Below are 21,965 nucleotides of genomic sequence, written 5' to 3' on the forward strand. Positions count from 1 at the left end.
CTCACTCCGCTCCAGTCACACCGGGCGGAGGCACGCAACTTCCGCTTTGGGTTTCAAAAATAAGAGCCTGAAGGCGGGCGCCTCATGAGGACTAATGCGATTCATAATGTTCACATCACATCAATGTTCACAAACTAGTGAACAAGGATGGAGATGATCAAATAAAAATATTGCTTGTTTTTGGTTTTTAGGACCCCTGATAGTGGGAAAATTGAAGGATTGACAACAAGAGCCAAGAAACATCCTTCGGCTTCTATTTTGTTTGTTTGTTTTACTTTATTTGAACAATAAAAATGTGGTGACAGCATAGCCTATTAAAGAAACAAAATGAGCAGAAATCCATCAGTGACCTCAAACAAAGCTCACCTGAAGGTCCAGGATAAGTAATTTAAAAATCATGTAATCATGCAAACAAACTCCCAGAATAAAATAAAATCAAATTCAAATCAAATTTATTTATAAAGCACATTTAAAAACAACTGTTGTTGACCAAAGTGCTGCACACATAAACATTCAATACAAACATTATACAAAAAAATACAATATCATTACAATTCTCAGAATGTATTAAAAGCCAGTGAATATAAATGTGTTTTAAAAAGAGATTTAAAAACACCAAGCGTTGAAGCCTGTCTAATATGAAGGGGCAGCTGATTCCACAGTCTAGGAGCTACCACTGAAAAAGCCCGATAACCTCTGTGAACCAGCCTGGATCTTGGGACAACTAAGCACAAATGGGCACTTGATCTAAGTGATCAAGACTAGACTAGAGGGCACATAAGGCTGCAGAAGATCAGACAAATATGCAGGTGCCTGCCCATTTAGGGACTTATAAGTCAACAATAAAACTTTAAAATCAATTCTAAAACGAACGGGGAGCTAGTGAAGGGAAACAAGCACTGGGGAGATATGGTCACGCTTTTTTGTTCGCGTTAAGAGACGAGCTGCAGCGTTCTGAACCAGCTGTAGTCGTGAGAGGCCGGCCTGGCTGACACCAACATACAAAGAGTTACAATAATCCAGTTGGGAGCTAACAAAAGCATGAATCACCCGTTCAAAGTCATTTAAAGATAAAAATATTTTCACTTTAGATAAACGTCTCAATTTAAAAAAGGACTATAAATAAAGGAAAATAAAAATACTTTAGAGTACATGAAAGAGCAGTTAAAATAAATGATAAAAAATACACGTATGATTTGAAATTTTGCAAAAGGTTTACCTTCATTTACCCTTCGGTTGTGTGCTTTTATTTTGAAGACAGAAACAATTTCCTGTGGTACTTTGTAGTTCGTCCTAATTAACTCTGCTGTGAACATTTTCTGATTCTGGTCACTGTTCTAACATTTTAGCCCCGGGTGTTTTAAAGAAAACTGAAAAATAAACCGTGGGAGTATATCTTTGTTTGTGTGGGAGGAAAAAAAACAAACTGATACCGAGCTTTGAACACATGAAGTAAGTTATTAACCAGCACAATATTCTTCGGTTGGCTGATGAGCCATCCCATAATGTAATAAGGGTCTCCAAACAACTGTGGGCAAATTACAAGAATAAATGAACTCATTTCTTTTTCATGTAATCTCCAGGCAGCTCTATTACTGCAGCCTGAGCGACACGTCGGCCCTGAATGACAAGGCCATCTATGAATATGGAAATGAGACTCGAACATTTAGCCTGCTTTGCCTATAAATCTGAATCAGTTGACATAATTAACTCGTGTCACAAACAACAACGGAGGCCATCCAAACTCCCTGGAGCTCTGGATTTGTGTTATCTGAGCTTCTGCTGTCAATATAGATTTTATTTTGTAAGGTTGTAGGTTGAAGGAGAGGAATAATTTGAAAGGAAGTGTATAGAGACAGAAATAAAACACTGAGGTGGCCGTGATTAAGCCTGCTGAAATGCAGAGTGGCTGAGATCTGTGTCGGGCCATGAGGGGTTTTGTCCCTGCAGCTTCACGAGAGGCAGGACGAGTTAAATCTGTCTCCTGCTCGTCAGCCTCACTCACACCTGGGTCTGGAAGCAGGTGCTGAGGATCCTGCAGCATCGAGGGGCAAGAATTAATCATCATTCACTCACACACACATACTCTCTGACAACGATCATGAGTTGAAGCCTTCTTTATTCTGGTGAGACTTTATTATACGCCTCATGCTGAGCATTTATAACTCGTTTTGTTCTCATTTGTGGGCCTCTGCCAGCCTGCCACTGCTGCTGATGTGCAAACCCACGAGCATCCGTGGCCACCCCAAAACCACGGAGCTTTCCCCACATGATAGAGCTCTTCATCTTGAAGATATTTCCTCTCACAGGAAACGTGTGTGCATGTACACAACTTCAACGACCGCAGCACGCCAAAACTGTCACCCGAAAAAAGCCAGACTTTCCTGCCTGAAGCTTACACGACTGTTTGTCTGTGACGCTGCAGAAAAACTGACTCCAACCGTTGGTTAGAGTTCAGACCCTCTGCAGTCAGGCTCCGTCTGCGGAACGATTATCAACAATTAATATCTGACCTGTTGCAGATGGCTCTTTAAACCACTTCAGTTTGGAGGAACAGAGTTGGATTTTTACCGGATTGATGAGCTAACGGCTAGTTCAAGCAGTGGCTGTTTTAGGAGTGCCATCCTGAAACAGCTCCACTCTCAAACATTCATAGTAGGTCATAGAGATGCTCGATTTTAATTTTGTTTTACATTGCCATAAATTAGGCATATAGCTGTTTATGTATATAGAATGTGGTTATTTGCAAAAAGTTGGCTTGTCGATGAAGTCAGAATTAAACTCTGTTTTCTCCAAACTGAGGTAATTCAAAGAGCTATCTATAACAGGTAAGATATTGACTGCTCGTTACCTTTCCTCAGAACCTGGCTGCCCTGGACGGTTCAGCCTGTGGTGAAAAAGTGTTTTTCCTTAAATAGACGTGTGATTTTCTGCAGTGTGTCTGTGTAAACAAAAACAACAACAACAAAATAGCAACAATTCAGCGAGCGTACTAAGACGTTAATGGAAACAACTGCTCCATCAATGATTTTGATTTGTGTTTGTCATGTTTTTTCATATTTATTCATCTCTTGTGTCTTTAGGTTACTTCTGCATGCTTTTGTTTATTTCTTTTTTACTTGAAACAAAGCCTCAGTTAATGACCGCACAACAGTGGTTTGTGGCATCTCTCCACGTGAGAGGAAAGAAATAAAAGATTATATATTCCAAGCAGCGTTTTGAGGCAAGCAGAGGAAGTGTTAAATGTTGGCTTTCTCGCCTCGCGGCCTCACATCACACAGTGAAGCTGTATCAGTGATAGATGCTCCTACCAGCTTTCACACTCCTGGTGTCTCAAAGTTTGCTTGCTTGGTCCCTCCTCTCTCTCTCTCTATCTCATTTTTTATTTTTTTTTTAATAATTTGCATGCTGTGTACAACACCCGCATTGCGCCTTTATGAGTAGCTGTTGCTTGGTGCTGGCCTGGGAGCTCGATATCGCAGAGAAGTGCCGTTAATAAACCCGACGGTCACACAGATCAAATCTAACTTGAGCAGTCAGTAAAAGATGAGATACGATCTTCACACCAGCACTCAGCGGCTGTGGAGACGAAATGGTTAATTTTTTTACACATGTGGAGGCAAATTCGGTTTTATTCTCAGGGAAGTTACTGTAAACAGAAGACCGAAATGACCCGGCGTGGGTGCTGAATCTTTTTCTGTTTTTCCCCCTCTTCCTCTTTCTGCAGCCATCTCTGTACTTTTTTCAGTTAGTTAGTTTCACATCTTTTCCCTCTCCCCACCTCTGTCCCTTTGTCCTTCTCCAACATTCCTGCTTCCACGGCTCTCCTGCAGGATCCAACAAGCCCCTGCCAGAAGCACATTCATTATTCATGTCATTTTAAATGTAGCTAAATAATGTGGCACCTGTTACAACCATAAATCACTCTTTAATGGGGCCAAAACTTCCACTAAACAAATTAGGATTTTGGTCCTATTCCATGAACACACAGAAGTCTACTACTAAATTGTTTTTATATAGATGTATATATATGTATATATATATAAACAGTTCCTTGGCCTAACTTGACAATGCTTACAGCAATAGTTAAGATTATTTGAAGTGAGGTTTTGTAGGAAGGTGTTAAACAGTTGATATCTTATTTGTTGTAGATGACTTTCTGACTGGCCTCGGCTTCTAGAAACGAGGTTTAATTCGTACAGGAGACATGTGCTAACAGCTAGTCCAACTCCAGCCAAGACCAAAGCCGGCTGCTGCCACTTTAAAACAAATCGTATATTAAAATGTCACAATTGTCCTTGTATTGTCCTTGTAATCGTTCTTGTCAGTGTTGCGTTACACAGATATTCTGGCTGAAATGATGTGATATTCTTGCTGGAAGTACCCCAGATTGCACTGGAAGCTGCAGCAGACTGAAAATAACCACATATCTCCGTTTAAATAAAGGTGTAATCTGTAACTGATGGCACCGGGAAGGTTTTATGAAATGGCATTCAAGATGAAATCTATGAGATCAGAGTGGTTCCAAAATGGCAGCAATCTACTTCGCTTGGACAAACCGTTAGCTCATCAATCCTGTCAGAGTCTAAGTCTGTTTCTCCAAACTGAGGTCATTCAAAGAGACGGCACAGCCGACAAGAAATAAATTGTTTATAATCTTTCTACAGAACCTCACTTCAACAATTTTTAGACTCTAGCTTAATTTTTTACTCTATGGAAGCATCTTGATGCCACTCAAGAAAAATAAAACAGAACTTTGTCACGTAATCTGAAAAGTTTGTTGTTTAAACAAAATCTTTTTCATGTTACAACTTATGTTTAAGCAATATATTTTCCCTCTCTAACAATATGGTTTTTTTAACCACAGTATACATACTTATGCAGTTAAAAATATGTTCGAGCAACATGTTAAAATATAAAAAACTACATTGAAAATTTAATTTCTAGAGTGTGAAAAATAGATTGTAAGAACATGAACACATTAAAACACCAAGATATAGTTCAATCAATAAACTATTTATATTAAAACATGATGTTATGTTCCATTTTATCTTAGTCGCAGCGATAAGCTTCTGTATTTTTTCCTCCTCCATCCGTTTGTATTTCTTTATTAGTCCTGCCTCCACAGCTCTGCTGCAGGATCCAACATGAAGCACATTCATTACTTCTGTCAATCTAAATGTACCAAAACAACGGGGAATCACTTTGGCACATTTCACAGATGTAAATCACCTGAAATGGGGCTATTGTTTCCACAAAACAAATGAAAAGTTTTGTCAACTTTCAGCTTTGCGGCTAAAACTTTATGTTTTACTTCTGCTGTAGTTTAAAAAGCAGCACATCTGTAACATGATAATGCTTCGGAGGTCTGTAAGAAGAGGTTTTTACTGCAGCGCCTCCCCTCAGCGCAGCACAATAACAGAAAGCTGCACATAATAAAAAGCATTTGAGCTGAAAAACTTGACAGAACAGACTCTTCTGTTCTGTATTGTGACAGAAGTGTCCTTTGCTTTCTGTTCTTTGTTGGTCCACCGCTTCAAGTTGGCCAAAGTGCTGTCAGCGCCAAATTCCCGTCTGGGGTCCCTGGCGCCTTTTTGTCTCTGCGTGGCTCGGTCTGCCTGCTACCCGTCCCATGACCTCCCCTTACAGAAGAAGACTATGGACAAAATGAGATGACACTCTGAGATACGCTTTTTGTGGTGGCAGAGGAAGAAGAGGGTGGTCTGACACTCTCAGCAGGCGAATCTGGAAAGTAACTGAGCAAACACAAAAACAGGGCCTACCGAGCTCTTCACTGGGAGAAAACTTGTGTCAGAACAGTATGAACTGGAGCGGGTCAGCTGATGGGTTTACAAGAAGCTCCCAAATCAAACTAAACTCGAGTTAAAGCAGCAGAATTCTACTGAGTTGGATTTTTATGGACTTTGATATGTTTTCATAACAAAAATCAACAATCATATTCAAATGGTGCTGATAGGATCATGGTTTGGGCCAGTTTTGGTTCATCAGAGTCAGGACAAAACAGTGAAAGGTTGATTAAAATTGTGATTTACTGTCCTGGTAAACTGATTGATTCAACACCATTTCTAAACTTACAGATCTTTTCATCAAAAAGAAAAAAAAAGGATAAATAAAGGATTAAAGTGAATGTTTTGGAACAGCTTCCTCTAACTTCTGTCCTGAGTTTTAAAGAAATGTTATGAAAAAACCTGAAGGCAGTTGTACCAAATTGCAATTATCTACACAATAAAACCACATCAGAAACTAAGCACAAATACCCCCCCCCACACACACACACACATATATATATATATATATATATATATATATATATATATATATATATGTTTACCATTCAGAAATACAATATGTAGTAATGTGTCCCGGCCCCAGTAAATACTGTAAATTTTGATCTTATTGCACTTTTTTAAGATTTGTGAGAGTCAGATTATTTTTTAGACTTCTGTTTTTTTTTTTTAAATGCTGAAAAATTTAAAGATTTGACAAAAGTTTCATTTTTACTTGATCATCATTTAAAAAAATAGATTGATGGATGGATGGATGGATGAATCTAATGAAAATTATGAGAAAAGCTCAAAAACTGTGCATAAGACTAAATTTCCTGAGGCATCCTTTCATATTTTTTGTCATTTTATGACTTCTAAACTATGCTAACTTTTCACAAAAAATGTCTCAGATTAAAAAGAAGACACCCGTGTTTCTTGAACAAAAAACTAAATAACATTTTAGTCACTTTTTTGTTCTTACATTCCCTGATTTAAAGCTGGTGTTTTTCTGTCTCCTCCCTGTCAACCTGTGCAACACGTTTGTAAACTGTCGGTAATTAAAAAGGCATTAGGTGTGCAGAATAATTGAGGCAACGCATCGTTTTGTTGCTAATTCAGAGAAATGCACAGATGTTTGACGAAGCAAACCAGAGAAGGTGGTAAGAACAGGAGAAAGAAGCACAAAGAGAAAATAAAAGAAAAACGAAAGTGACTTCTTGGCTTTCAAGATGACTTTGTTAGAAATTGTCTGCGTGATTCAGAGTGGCGTCTTTAACCCTTCACGGTGATCGGTTCTGAGTAGGAGTGTGCTTCGGCATCTTGATCATTTCCATCCTCACCTGCCACAGAGGAGACCACGATGACAAGCATCTATTCACAGACTCGTCCTCCCACTCTGTTCTTACCCCTGTAATTCTGTCGGAGAGAGGAGGATGTAATTAACGGCGTCGTTGTCAGGTATGCCCGCACGTCAATCACACGCCGAGTCTTCCAGCGGGGATGTCTTAATCCCTTTCATGTTCGTGGGAGTCTCGGGGTGAAAGTCTGCGTTCATCCCTCTCAGAGAAGAGGCCCGGTTAGCAGGATACAGATCATGCTCCGTGGGATCAGCAGGGAACAGGGAATTACACGGCCACTTACGGGGAAATGTGCTGTCGGCTCAAGGATGATGGCGTTCCTATTGGTGCAAAATAGCTTGGAATGAAAGCAAGAGAATTCCCAGGGAAAAAAATAAATAAAATACATGCCTAGCAAGACTAAAGTAGATTGATGCTATTTTAAAGACCAATATAATGTTGTGTTTTGGTGCCAGAAGGTCTACAAGTCTTGATCGTAATAACATAAATTGAGTTTTCACTATATTCAAAGCAAATCATTGATTTTAAAATACACTTCTTTGAAACACCGAGAACCTTTGGATGGATTTTGCATATGTTGTGATGATACTTCGAATGACAAAGTATGCTGCAGTTTCCCTCTGAAGATGACCACCAGAGTACGGCCCTACGAAGCTGTAGCTGATCTTTTCACAAATCAGATTGTTCTGAAGACAAAAAAAGTCTGTTCTGACAGTAACACGTCAAACAACGCTGCACAGTATGGAGGAGTGAGGACCTGCCGTCCTTTTGTCCGGAGATTTTTAATTAAAATCATCTTTTGTTGAGACAAAGCCTTCTAGTCATTTTGGTTACATCTTAAAAGGAACATTATGTGCAAGTGAATGACTCTCAGCTGCTACCTCATTAAATCATAGCTCAGTAGCTATAAAACTGACTGCGAAATAGCATTTTTTGTGTTTGTGGGGCAGTCATCTTAAACTGGTTTGACTCCAAAAGTCAATCAGTTGTAGATCCAGTGATTGGATTTTCACAGTTTCACTCAATTTCATCCACTGGTTCATGAGACATATTGCTAAAACTGTAAACAAACACCTGCACATACAGACACAGGCAGAAACGTTATCCTTTCAGCAGTGGGCAATAAAATTTGATTCAGGAGTTTTCAGTATTTATGCTTCTTTATGCCAGGGCTCAGATGTGCCAATGCAAGTGATCAAAGTCCAAATGAATACAGTTTTCTTCTTTTGTTTAAATATAAATTGAGTGTGTGATGTTTTGAACTTGTGCAGCCTGGTTGCTGCAGCTCTCCTTCATCCTTCACACGGTGATGTCAGGCTATCATTGTCACGCTGACATGGTTGTCCCTGACGGTCTCTGACATGCGTCACGTCTCGTGGCTCGCGATCCCGGTCCGATGGTTCAGACAAGGTCATCGTGGCAATTAAGGGATCGCCCGTTGACAGCTTTGGTCCTGACATCACGCATCTCCCAAAGCTTCAGATCCTTCACGTCTCAGGGGGGAAAACATCCCCTCCGGGGTGTGAGCGCTTCGCGTGAAATCAGAGCATTCAGAGGTGTTTGATACAAACATTTTGTCTGTGTGTTCTTGTGACAAAATGAGCGACAGATTAAACAAAAGGTTTGACAGAGAAGCAGAACGCCTCTCTGTTTATGATCTCAGAAGAAAAGCAGGGGCTCTTCCAGCTGAATGCAAATATTTGTACATCAGGTGTTTTGTATGAATCTTGTCATTGTGGTTTCAGGCTCATGAACTTCTTCTAGTCAACTTTTCAGCAAAGTTAGAATGCGTTTTCTGAAAATACAGTGTGTAAACATTTTTAAATTCAAATTTTGCCCACGTAGGTATTGAAATCCACCAGTCTGCTTGAACTTTGCTTATCTTTTTCAGCTGGAGCTCTCAGGTGTGCTGAGGTTTTTTGCATTTAGAAGATGCTCTGAGGGCTTTCAATTACGTGTCCTCAACAGGTCAAGGTCAGGGTGACAGGATGGATACATGCCCGATTGATTATCCAAGGTCATCTATTCATCTTGTATTAGATTAAATTAAATTTAATTACGAGCAAAAGCATAAAGGAAGCAGCTCTGAGACATTTCACAGCCCTCAGATGTCCTGGAAAGACATTACTCCTCTGCTGCAGCTTCTTATCCCCTCTTAGTCAATTGTGTTTTCTTTTCCTAAGCCCTGCATTAAAAGAGAATATGAATAAAAGCTTGTATTGTATTTGTTTTGCATTTCACATCCACTGAACACCAGTATCTGCCTTAACAGCGACAAAGGAGCCAATTTTCTAACCCTTCAAGTATGTTGGAATTCCTTCATTTACAGGAAAACAATTTAACACTTCACGGGGAATGCTTTTTCCAAGGCAAGGCAAACTGGATCTGTTTAAGCCAGAGTCACATGTTTAGTTTAATAATTAAAATAGAAAAGGACGATGGCACAAAGACACGTTCTTCATGTGAAAACACGACAAAAAACAGGGAAAAAGAAAGAAATATAAAAAGAAGCAATCATATGACTGACAGGCTCATCTTGAACTTGAAGAGTAAACCAGCTTTACATTTATTTAAAAAAAAAAACTAAAGATTTTTAGTACGTTGAGATTTTAGCATGGCTAATATAAAATGATGTCTGATAAAGCCACACTGTTTTATAAAAAAGCTATTATTCAGAGGCAAAAGGTGCAATTTAATGGAGATATTAAAATCTGTAGAAATCCATGGACAAGCTGCAGATTTCTAAAGGTGACAAAAGTTAAAAAAAGTAGTTTAGATCTTTTGCAGTGTGCTTCTGTGGACATGTTATAAACAATTAATTCGAGCTGTTGTGGATAAATCTTTGAATGACCTCAGTTAACTTCTGGTCAGATTGTTGAATGAACGGCTTGGATGTGACACAAAGATGGCAGAGATATAAACGTTTATTAAGCTGTTACAAGATTTTTCAGATTGAAGTCGTTTTAAAATTGCAGAAATTCACATGTCCCCGTGTAGACGAGCTGGTAGCTTGTCAATTTGGTCAAAATTAAACTCCGAACTACACTTCCAAGATCTATCTACAACAGGTAAGATATTAGTTGTGGCTTTCAAAATGATAACAATATTAGACAACCCCAGGGTGTATTTAAGGTCACTGATAGATTTTTATCTTGACAGCAAATGTATGTGGTAAATCCATAAATGAAATTTTTCATCTTTTCATTTTTCTTTTGTTTTCTGTTCACCTTTGAACCACTTTTCTCTACCTTCACTGACTAAAACGCCATGAAAATTGATTGTTTTAATGTAATTTCCTTGTGCATGTGTCAGATATTATTCATCTCTGTATTAGGAGACAATATTTCCCATTTGTCTTCGCTAGAAAAAAAATAAGAAACATGTTCGTAAAGTGATGAAACTGACATGAATCAAGATTCAGCAGGTGGGTTATTTTTAAAAGAAGAGTGCGCCGATGATAAATAAGTGAAAGAAAATCTCACACTTTTGATCTCAGCCTGCTCTTTCTAATCCCATTTTGTCCTCTCCCTCCTCCGTCGTTCTCCTCGTTTTGCTGTTGCAGGAGGCAGGCTGATTGACAGACCTGCACTCAGACTCAGCAGGATGTTAGCTTTCCCACCTCTCCCGTTGCCAGGGTGACAGATGGGCTTTCTCTGCCGAGACGCTGGCTTTCCATCACCTCGGACTGATGAGCGTGCGAGGAAACGGGCTGGTGGGTGAGACATCCCATGACAAATAACAAAAGGTACAGACGAAGTGTTTGTGTTTGTAACTGTGATCGTGTCTTATTGTCTATCACACCCTGCACAACACCAATCTCACTGTCTCTTCTTCCAGTCGCTCACTTACAAAGCAGGCCGGTGCCTGTGAGGGCCTGTCTGTGACTCACAATGAAGACATTTCTTTCTGCTTTCCCTCTCTCTCTCACACACACACACACACTCTCTCTATCTCAGGGTTTTTGCTGCCTGCTAAGTCAAAGGTATTTGAAAGGGGTTTAGTTTATAACTGAAGAGAACAGGTCAAAACCCCTCCTGGAGGCTACTTTCCTGACTAAAAAGGCTCCATTTTATTTCTGCCTCTCCTTCCTTCCCTCATTTCTGATTCCCTCTTTGTCACCAAGTATCAGGCTCTGATAATGCTGCCATTAGCGCACATCATCATTCACTCGGGCAGTGTCCACGGCACAACTGGGCCATCGCCAAGTGAAATGGATGACATCATTCATCGCTCTCATTGCCCATCCAGCCGGGGCTTTCAGGCTTGGACTTTATTAGCGCCGAGTCCATGCCATCATCCTTCAGCCCGTTTCTCCGGGGAGACCCTGACATCATCCATCTGAGTCAATTATTACAACTGCCGGTGTCTGAAAATCGTTTTTACTGCCGCGACTACAAATACTTACAAGGCCGGGATCACTCCTGAACTAATGCGGGCGTCTGTCAAACCAAACCAGGTGTGAAGCGTGACTCATGCTTCTGTGCACTTGTGCATTCAGACCCTCTCACCTGCATGTGGGAACCTGTGGGTTTAAATTCACAAGCGTACATCCTGCTGCTGTTTCTGCCTCCTGTATAATTTAATCCTCTGCTATCCACCGGTTAGTTCCTCACCAACTTGAACCGCAGTCAGCGTAATCCGGTGAACTATCTCACAAACCGCACTGATTACTGTGACGTCACGCCTTGATAAAGATGCAAACTGTTCAAGAGGAACGGATCACGCTGACAAGAAATCGCAAAGGGATAGCAGTAACACCCCAGCGTATCACACAATCTTTTGGAGAATCTGCCAAAATAAATGCAAATTTATGCATTTCACTATCCAGCAAAGCTACGTGTTAATTAAGAGTTGGTTGATTGAGATGAGCCGGATGGCTCTAATTCTGCAGCCAGAACGACAGAAGAAGATCCCAGTAAGTTCGGTCGAAGCTGATGAAACGTACAAAAAAAAACAAGCCCTAAATGAAGAAACATTACAGAGGGTCTGGTTATAAACGTGATGGTGAAAACAGAAATAAAGAAGAAGGTGCAATAAACTGGGGAAGTTAGTGTGTGATTGTATTTATTAGGGTTCTAAAACTGAGATGAGTGAAATGTCAGGCTGAAAAAAAAGATGGTTAAAAATAGTTGAGTGTTTTAAGAGTGTTTCTTGATGTCGCTGGCAGCAAAGTTCTGAAACAGATCATTTCTTTCCAAGCTCTTTAAATTACCTCAGTGTGGTAAAGCAATTCTGACTGGATTGATGAGCTAACGGCTAGTCGGAGCGTGGCTGAGACCGAAGTGGATTGCTGCCAACAACTATATTATGTTATTTTATAAACACTCGCATTAGTTTTACATTACATATTTTTTACATAAAATTATCTGACTTGCAAACACAAATAGCAGCAGCAGCTAGCTCTAGCACGTCCATTACAGCCTAAAGCTGGATTTATACCCTGCAAGAAGTGAAGAAATTTGTCCTCACTCATGTAGCTGCGAGATTTTCTTTTAGACAAAGACATTTTATACTCAATGAGAAACCGCAGCTCAGAGCTCTACTCTCCCAACCTTTACTGCAAGCAGACATTTCTATTATAAAGACCGAGAGAGCACACCCTGTTTGGCATTTGCAAGTTTGTCACGAAGAGGCCGCCATCAGTTCTGACAGACGGCGCACACTAACAAGCGAATGTAGGGAATGTGTCCCTGTGCCGCCCGGCCGAGGTGCAGGTCCCCCCGGGCAGCACGGCCACGGGGAGCCACCTGTGTCTCTGTGCTGTGTCATTTATGCACAATAATTGTTTCTTTGCCAGTTGTTTTGCCCTGGCCAGCTGCTCCTCAGCGGAGCGGTTGTAGCAAAATGACGCCAGTGAAGTTCACCCGCTCTTTTCCACACAAACAGGCCCACAATAAAGTTCTTACTAATCACACAAGAGCTGAAGAGAGCAGATTCACTTCTTGCGGAGTATAAATCCATCTTAAGACACTTCTACCAGGAGCATCATAACATGATAATATAGAATAACAATGAAAGTTATAAGTTTATAAGTTTGGTCAAAATTAAACTTAGTTATTCTCCAAACTGAGGTTTTTAAAAAGCTATCTACAACAGGTAAGATAATAGTTCTCATACCAGACTCCTACTTCAAAACATCTAAACTATCCCTATAAAAGTGTGTTTCTTAAAATAACTCAAAATCTCTTATTGTGGCATGAGCAATTGTTATAAAGCTACACACACACACCAACACTGCCCTGTACCTTTTTTTTAAACTGCTCTTCCTCTGTTTGCTGTGTGGCTATTTAAAGGTAAGTACATTATCTTATCACCCAGTTGGGAGTCAGACATGTGGGAGAAGATCCAAACGAGGGAACAAGGTGAGACACTTCAGACTCTGTCTGCAGAGATAATTAGAGAAGACAGCGGACAACTGAGACTGCTGTGTTAGTCGCGAGAGGCTGGATACACACACACACACACACACAAGTACCTCCCACCCGCAGCGTCACAAACATCTGAATCCTGTCCCCCGTCTGACAGCTCCGAACACACCGTGTTCAGCAGGTAAGTGACATGTTTAATTACGGCTGGATAATGAACGCGGTGTCAGATGATCAGATGCGGTGTGTTGCAGCAGGAGGAAGGCGCTTTGTGGTTCACAAAGCCCGCAGGTGTTGGCACACACACAAACACACAGAAATGCAGATTGCCTTTGAGATGCGGTTGGATGAGATGTACCAATTAAGAGCTGGTGCCAAAGAAATTAGAATAATTTGTCAAGAGACGAGATTTTAGCTAACAAGTTTCACGCTGAGAACAAGCATCAACCCATAATATATGAAGATGTGGGGGAAAAAAAAGGATACAATCTAATTCATTTCAAATCAAAACACAGATTAAACGTATATTTTAAATTAAATTAGTAGCATTTCTTGAAAGAATGCAAATTGGCACTGCCTTGCTTGTTAAAGCTTCAAGTCTGATCTGTTAGCGCATGGAGTATGTTAGAAGTGTCCCATTAAGCTGCCTGTAAAACTCAGCCCTGTCCTGGCGCAGTGGTAAGCCACCTGCCTGTGTAATGCCTCTGTAAGCCTGACAGTACTCAAACGGGTGCAGTGAGAATGTTACAGCGTCGCCCTGACAGAGCATGAATACAGATCACATCAGGGTGAAAAAACCACGTGACCTGGCAGCAAAAAATCCACGAGCAGGACCCATTTACCACATTCAGCACACTCAAGAAGAGCATTCTTCTTGAAAACCATGACTTCAGCAAAGGGATAAGCCGAGCCACTTACGCTGATCATCTTCAGTGTGTAGCTTTACGTTAACAGGCGATCTATATTTTATAGATTGGGATCCTACAGCAGCTGTTAGCTCATGACTCAGGATGACAAATCTTTAGGAGCTGTGAGTTGGTGCAAAGACAGGAGCTTTAAGAGCACGAGTAAAGCTTGACTCATGGAAAATGGGTTTATTTTCACCGTGGGTTTGGTTTATTTTTAATGCTCTGCAACCTCTTAATCCTGTCAGGGTCTTTAGGTTTTTTTAGTGTCTTGAAGTTACTGTATATCTTTTTTTTTAATTAGGTTAATCAGGAGATTTGTTAAGCTCACTTTGTGGTAATTTTGTTCTGTAGGGAAAGCCTTGTCGAAACCCCATACAGAGGGCGAGAATATCTGCATTAACGACAAATCAAGAACAGTTTCAGCTCGGCTAAAGATTCTCCCAAAACACCCTTTGACAGTGTTTACGGTTTCCTCGCAGTTAGGAAGCCTTTCAGCACACAGTCAGAGTTAATGGGGATAGGATCTGGAGAAAACGAGACAAATGCAGAAAATAAAATAAAATAAATTGGCTTCAATATTGTTTTGGTTTTTGGGACACAAAGAAGTAAAACATGGGCAAATTCATTGGTTCCCAAAAAAACTCCACATCTCTAGTCCACATGAATACACCAGAAGTCTTTTTATTCAATCGGTACCCTTAAACCCCTGGTATATATGTCTCTTTGCTTCTTTTTGCTCAGAGCTAGATCCTTGTGTTAGTAATATCCAATCAAGTCTTTATTTGGTTCCTGTTTCTTTCTTTTTTTTTTTTTTTGCTTGTTTCCTGCTTTGAAATTCTGCTTTTGTTCCTTTGTTTTAAGAAAACCAGCTGGCGTATTCATCACCTGTTTCTGCACTGGGGTCCTTCGTCCACCTTCATCTTCTAACGCTTCCATTCATTCTCTAAACCTGCTTTGTCCTGTTCTGGGTCAAAGCAAGTTTGAAAAAAAAAAAAAGAAACCTCATCTGCCTCCGGGCACAAGGTCTTTTTTTTATACAGAGGCAATTCTTCTTATTTTTTTTATCTTTTTTCCCCCTCCTGCTCTAAGTCCTTCATTTCATCAGCAGTGGGTACCATCAGGACATTTACACGGAGAGATCTAATCCAATTAAGACTTGAGATGTATGAAGGTGGATAAGAGAGAGCGAGAAAAACGGGAAAGAAATGAGAATGTTGCAGGGGCTGATAAGATGTGTGAGGAAGAAGCATCTCACCTCATTATGTTTGGTAATTAACCCATGTGGTCTTCTCCCTAATTATTAACACGCTGCTTCATCATTACTGGGATTAAGGCGGTTTAAACAAAAACACTAACGCCACTCTAAGAAAGCACAACATGCATCACAGCACTTTCTTTCTTCGGGGATTTGTTAGCGCCTGCAGCCCAAGGCAAAAGGGAGGGAATGTTATTGCCCATTTCTGCGTGCGCTTGTGTGTCTGTTAGCAAAATATCTCATGAACCACTGGATGGATTTGAATGAAAGTCTCAGAAAATAATCACTGGGTATAAATGTATGACTCATCACTTTTTGGAGTCAATCTAGTTCAAATCAGCCACTGCAGCCAACTGATCTTAGAAAGTACAAACATGGCTATAACTCTGTCAACTTTACAGATATCGATATAGTATTTGGTGTGGTAGTCGCAGAGAGTAATATCCAATTTTCAGTTGGAGAAATAATGGATTACTCAACGTTTTGTTTTAAAACTTTGAAGGCAACTATTGGGGTCAAGCCTGTCTGTCTGTTAACAAAATATCTCATGAACTACAGGCTGGATTTTAATGAAACGCTCAGAAAGTAATTATTGGACATGTTTCTAAATAAAAAACGATGTGCGTATCAGATTTATCAAAGGTGCTTACTTTGAGGAAAAGCTGTTACTGTAAAAAGCTCTCTTTCACCCTTACAGCTGACCTGCGTTTGACAGCTTCAGAAATATCTTTCATGATGCAGGAAATTTATTTTCATAGCATTTTTTTTTCCTGCAGGCCTTCTGTTGGGTTTCCTAGCAACAGGTCTGCGTGAGGGCTGCTGCGATGGGGGTCAGCTGTGCCCCCCCATCCTGAGTGCTCTTTAATTACTTTAATGGAAGGAGAGCTGCCTGGATATGCAGCGCCGCACACACCTGCTTACAGTCTCGTCCAGTCGTATTGTTGTGGGGGAGCGACACTCTGGCCTGAGATGAGCGCTCGCGTACTCACGCGCGTTTTTTAGGCAGCGTGTAAATGTGAGCGCGTTAAGATGCTGAGATCTATGGCAAGCCAAGTGTGCCAAAATTCGCCCCTTTTACAACGCATCTGGCTAAAAAGTCACCCCAAAGGCCCTATTGTTTATGCATGACGGCGTAAAAATTGGCATTCAATGACTGAAATAAACGCCATCATTTTCAACATTCAGGTTGTAATACAACGGCGTAAAAAGCAGCATTTTGAAGGGATTTCCGCCATATTTTATGGCGTTCTAAGTCAAAAACCAGCATTTTTTGCGTGACCTTTTAGCCAGACGCGTGGTAAAAGTGTTGATTAATGACCCACATGGCTTGCCACAGAGAGCCATAATGAACGCAGCGTGTCCATCAGAGCTGGTTCGTCTTGTTCGGATACCAGTGTTACACTCCTATGGCAAGCCAAGGGTGCCAAAATTTGCCGCTTTTACCATGCGTCTGGCTGAAAAGTCACGCCGAAAATTATGGCATTCATTTCGGTCATGGAACCCAATTTTTTTACGCATGACGCCAGTCGTTTCACGAGACGGCGTAAAAAGCGGCGTTCAGTGACTGAAATTTTCGGTGTTCAGAAGGTGGTATCTACAACGGCGTAAAAAGCGGCGTTTTGAATGGATTTCCACCGTATTTTACGGCGTTCTAAGCCAATGCCAGAGTTTTCTGCGTGACTCTTTAGCCAGACGTGTGGTAAAAGTGGCGATTAACGGCCCACATGGCTTGCCATACACCCCCCGCCATAAGTTCAGACACTTACACAGCGCTACACATGCACATTAAAATGCACACTGAGCTTGCACGTGTCACCATGAGAGAGCTCGCTTGTTGCCATATTACTAAGAATAAGACGGCATTTATGGGAACTGAGAAAAAAGGAGAAACAAGCCGAGCAGAAAATGTAGAGGAAGAAGCGGAGTAGGCAGAGAGGAGGAGGTGGCGAGGGGGGGGAGGGATCTCGAGTAGCCCAAGGGTGGGGAAGAAAAAAAAAGATATTTTCCTAAGAGGTCCCCGTGGAGAAACAGAAACTGTATTTTTAAATCAGCAACGCGGGCCACGGATGTGCAGCTTTGTGGGCCCGTTTCAAAGGCAGACACACGTAGCTCACCTTGTACCGTGTGGGTGGACTTGCTGAGCGAGCTGGAACAGGTCGTGCAGCGATAGAAAACGCTCCTTCAGGCTAAACGCTCGTGTTCAGCTAGCGTTTCTTGAAGAAATCGCTCGCTGACGTGCATGCATAGTTTCACGCAAAGACACTGCACGGGCTGGAACGGGCGTCAGCTACTACCACGCAGGGTTTGAGCTCAATCTCTGCAAAACTGACTGACCTACAGCCGTGTCTACGTTTGCTGTGGCAGCCATCTTGAACTGAGTTGACTCCAAAAAGGTAATCAGTTGTAATTGTACATCGAATGATGACTTTGGGAGAGTTTCATTAACATTCATCCAGTGGTTCATGAGATTTTGTTTTCTTTTCCTTTCTTACAGGCAGACTAACACGGATACACAGACACAGGCAGCTACATTATCGCCCACCATTTATGGCTGTAGGAGATAATTATCAGCCTCCTTTCTTATTAAAGGTCAAACTAATGCAGCGAATTCCCAAAGCATCATCATCTCTCGGTAGTCAACTTTCAATGATCGATCAGCATCATGAGCGTTCCAGTGCTATTCATTAGACCTAAATAGGATTTATTAGACCAAATATTCCTGTCAGAATTCCTTATATAACACACACTTACTATTGATATCCCCCCCATCCTGAAGGCACGATCTGAAATGCAAATGAACTCAATACAAGAAAAGAAAATTCTCCTAAATCTACTCCAGCTCAGTCATTTGTTTGTGTCATTTCCACTCAGCCTCCAGCTCAGACCACCTTCCTCCGGAGACCAGAGTGGTTACTATGGTGAGGGGCTGCGGAGAAAACACAAAAAGCGCTTTCTAATTTTGCACTCTGCTTCCTTTTTTTCCGTGTGCCAGGGCTTGCTAAGAGCACCCGGCGGACTTCTTTTAGAGCGCTCTTTAAAACGAAGCGCAAAGGGGGTTCACGTCGCCGTAAGTCTTAACAGTTTAGCCGTGACAAGATCTGTATTTGTCACCTGCCACTGAAGAGCGAAGAACGGGTAATAGCGTTTTTGCCCGCTTCTTTGTGAGTGCTTTTGAGTTTGTCCGTGAGCGAAGATGTTTCCTGAACCATGGGACGGATTTGAACAAAACCCTTCAGACGGACTCATTCCAGCGGCATCTAGGACTGATTCAAACTTGGAGTCAGTGCTGATCGACCTTAGCAAACACAAAAATGGCTACAAGTCTGCCAGTTTCACAGTTGCTGAGCTAAAAAGTGGTGTGGTAGTAGCTGAGGGTCATCCCCAACTCCTACTGGTCACACAGGAGCTTTGTTTAAAACTTTGCCATTAACTATCGCTGTCGACCATTTCTGTCTGTTAGCAAAAATAGCTTTTTATTGAAACTTTCAGAGAGCGATCACTTGAAATACATCTGCAACTGATTTCCTTCGGAAGTCATTCCAATTTAAAATGTCCGCCACGGCCAACTGACCTCAGAAAACCCATAAATGGCTATAACTCAGTCAGTTTTACAGATATTGAGCTAAACCTTGGTGTGGTAGTAGCTGAGAGTTGTTCCCAACCAACCCCAACGCACACACAGATCCCACAAGATCTCGCCATACAGAGTGAGATTGCACATATCTTATTTTTAAAGTTTGACCAAAGCGGCTATAACTCGGTCATTTCTCAACATGAGATGATGTTAGTTTAAAGCATAAAGCAGCGAGTGATATGCATTCCTTCCAGGAATACTAGCTCTGTTATAGGGACGTGTGCTGCTGAGGGATCAGTGTGAGGTTGTCAGTGAGTCAGAGAGTGTGGGACTGCTGTGCTAAGAACCTACATCTATGTATAGAGTGTGCGTCTGCAGCCAGCTAAACACTCTGACATTTGATTACATAACTGCATCGCTGTTATATAGGAAAATGTAAATGTGCGTGGATGAAGCTCTTCGTGTCGGGGATTTGCCGTCCTGCCCACTTCATCACTAAACAATGAGTCTTTGGAGACGCGCTCCGCCATATACCCACACACCTGCAACGATCTGCCTGAAACAAAACACTGTGCGAACCCACTCACGCTGGCATGTGCTGCACGTATCGACTGAGTTCATCTTTCTCCGAAGAATCCTTTCGTACCTACGCAGATGTGCTTATATGTACAGAGTAGTATTTGCATTCAGGAGGTTGTGATTGACTTTGTGCACCCACTCTCAGTGTGTGAGCATTTCTGTGCTTCTCTTGTTTCCCGCCTTCCCTCTACAGTCTCGGCGTGCATACTCCCGGAGAGTTGGGAGTTTGCATCGCAGCAGCAGGGAGTCGGATTTCCTACAAAGGTTTCAGTCGCGGTTATCTGATGATTGCTCACCATTTCCACAGCTAACCGGGAGCCAAGTCATTTTGGGGGTGTTTTCTCTGCAGCCGGCTGGACAATTTGATTTAAGACAGAGCCGGGGATTACAAACTGCGAGCGTGTGACGGCGCGCACGAACACAACAGCAGTGTGTCGCACTGTCGTGCTTGCAATAATGAGCGGGCTCAGACCTCTGAAATGTCCCTCAGGTTCAAAGAGTAGAGGGAGCATTGGAAAAGAGCGTTCCACTTATTATATAAGTGTCTAACCTCTTGTTCTGTGTCCTTTATGTTGTCCCGAGGGATTAATCTCATGTGAGGTGCATTAGTCGAACCCTGCATGCGCTCAGACGGCCTCCATCAATCTTCGCAAAGGCCTTGTGCTGCAAAACACAAAGGGATTTCAGAGTGCGGCCACAATTAGACTGATTCGAATGCCACGTGCACTTGAGATTGTATTAATAAAGGGGATTTTGTGTTTCCTTGAGCTGAGAGGAACCATGTTGCAGCATGGTTAAAAAAGATCTTTGGCAAGCTCTGGGTCTAAATAAAACCCCACAATGTTCCCCAGTAAATCCTTTCTCCCACGGAGGCCTTGTGCTGAATGCGATGATGACAGGCCGAGTTTGAAACGCACGCAAGTAGAAGTTTAACGGTGTGATTTGGCGATGGAGACGTTTGAGTAAACCGTGATACAGCTTTCAAGATTCGTCCTTGCGCAGGTCGCTGTGACACGGACTGCTTCAGCTTCCTGTGGTTCACTCCCTTGTATGCACAAATAATAGTGTGAAGCATCAACTAGTGTTTTTTTTTTAGCTGCTGTTTTGCTAACAGATGGCCAGCTTTGAATCCAATAGTTAATGGTAAAGATTCAGAAACAGATCTTGTGCAGTACTGGTAAGTATAAGTTGGGCATGACTCTTAGACACCAAATTTTAGCTCAGTATTTGTAAAAATTGACATCTTGCTGCCACATTTGTGTTATTTAAGGTGGCTTAATTGATTGAGATTGGCTCCAAATGGTAATCAGTTGTAGATCAACACCTAATAATTACTGGGATTTCTGGGAGTCTCATTAAAACCAGTCCATTGGTTCATGAGACGTTTTGCTAACAGACAAACAACTGAAAACTCACACGACTACTGACACTTTCTGTAACAGTCACAGTTCCAACCATAGCAGTCAAACAGGCTGATGTTCTCATTAGCAATAAATAAAACCACATGGAGTATCTTCCTTTTAATCAGTTAATTGTTCAACATACTGTTACTCATTGGAATTAAAGTCTGTAGCTTTAATTATAACATGGCTTTAATAGCAGCTGCGCTTGATTATCGTCCTCGCAGTCGTTCTGTTTAGTTAAGTAATGATAACTTAGGTCTCCTTCATGTCTTGCTTAAAGCTGAATGAACAGCAGGAACGACAGAACGACCTGGGAGAACGTCTCACTCTGCTTTTTTTTTGCGCTCCCATCACTTTAGAGGACATTAAATCGACTTACATGCTGTTTTTTAAAGGAGGAAGTGGGTTCGCTCAATGTGAGCGTGTAAGCACATTTATGTCCTCACAGCACACACATACACACACTTTTTATTTCTTCCTCTCTCCAACCCTGCCAAATGAATTCTCGCTCCCGCTGATCGTAGGCGCCCTCGATTATCCGTCTTCATTCCCGGGGCCCGGGCGACAGCTGGTAGAGCAGTAAAGGGTGAAAGATTAGTCCGCGCACCGTCCCACATCAGCAAGTGGATAACCAGCCTCCTGCTCCTTCACTCTTCGTCTCTCTCATCTCGGATCATGAAATCGTTCCCACAGGTGGCCTCTAATTCACATGAACATTATCTGTCGTTTAGGCCCCG

This window comes from Kryptolebias marmoratus, linkage group LG9 (assembly GCF_001649575.2).
Source record: "Kryptolebias marmoratus isolate JLee-2015 linkage group LG9, ASM164957v2, whole genome shotgun sequence".
NCBI classification, from domain to species: Eukaryota; Metazoa; Chordata; class Actinopteri; order Cyprinodontiformes; family Rivulidae; genus Kryptolebias; species Kryptolebias marmoratus.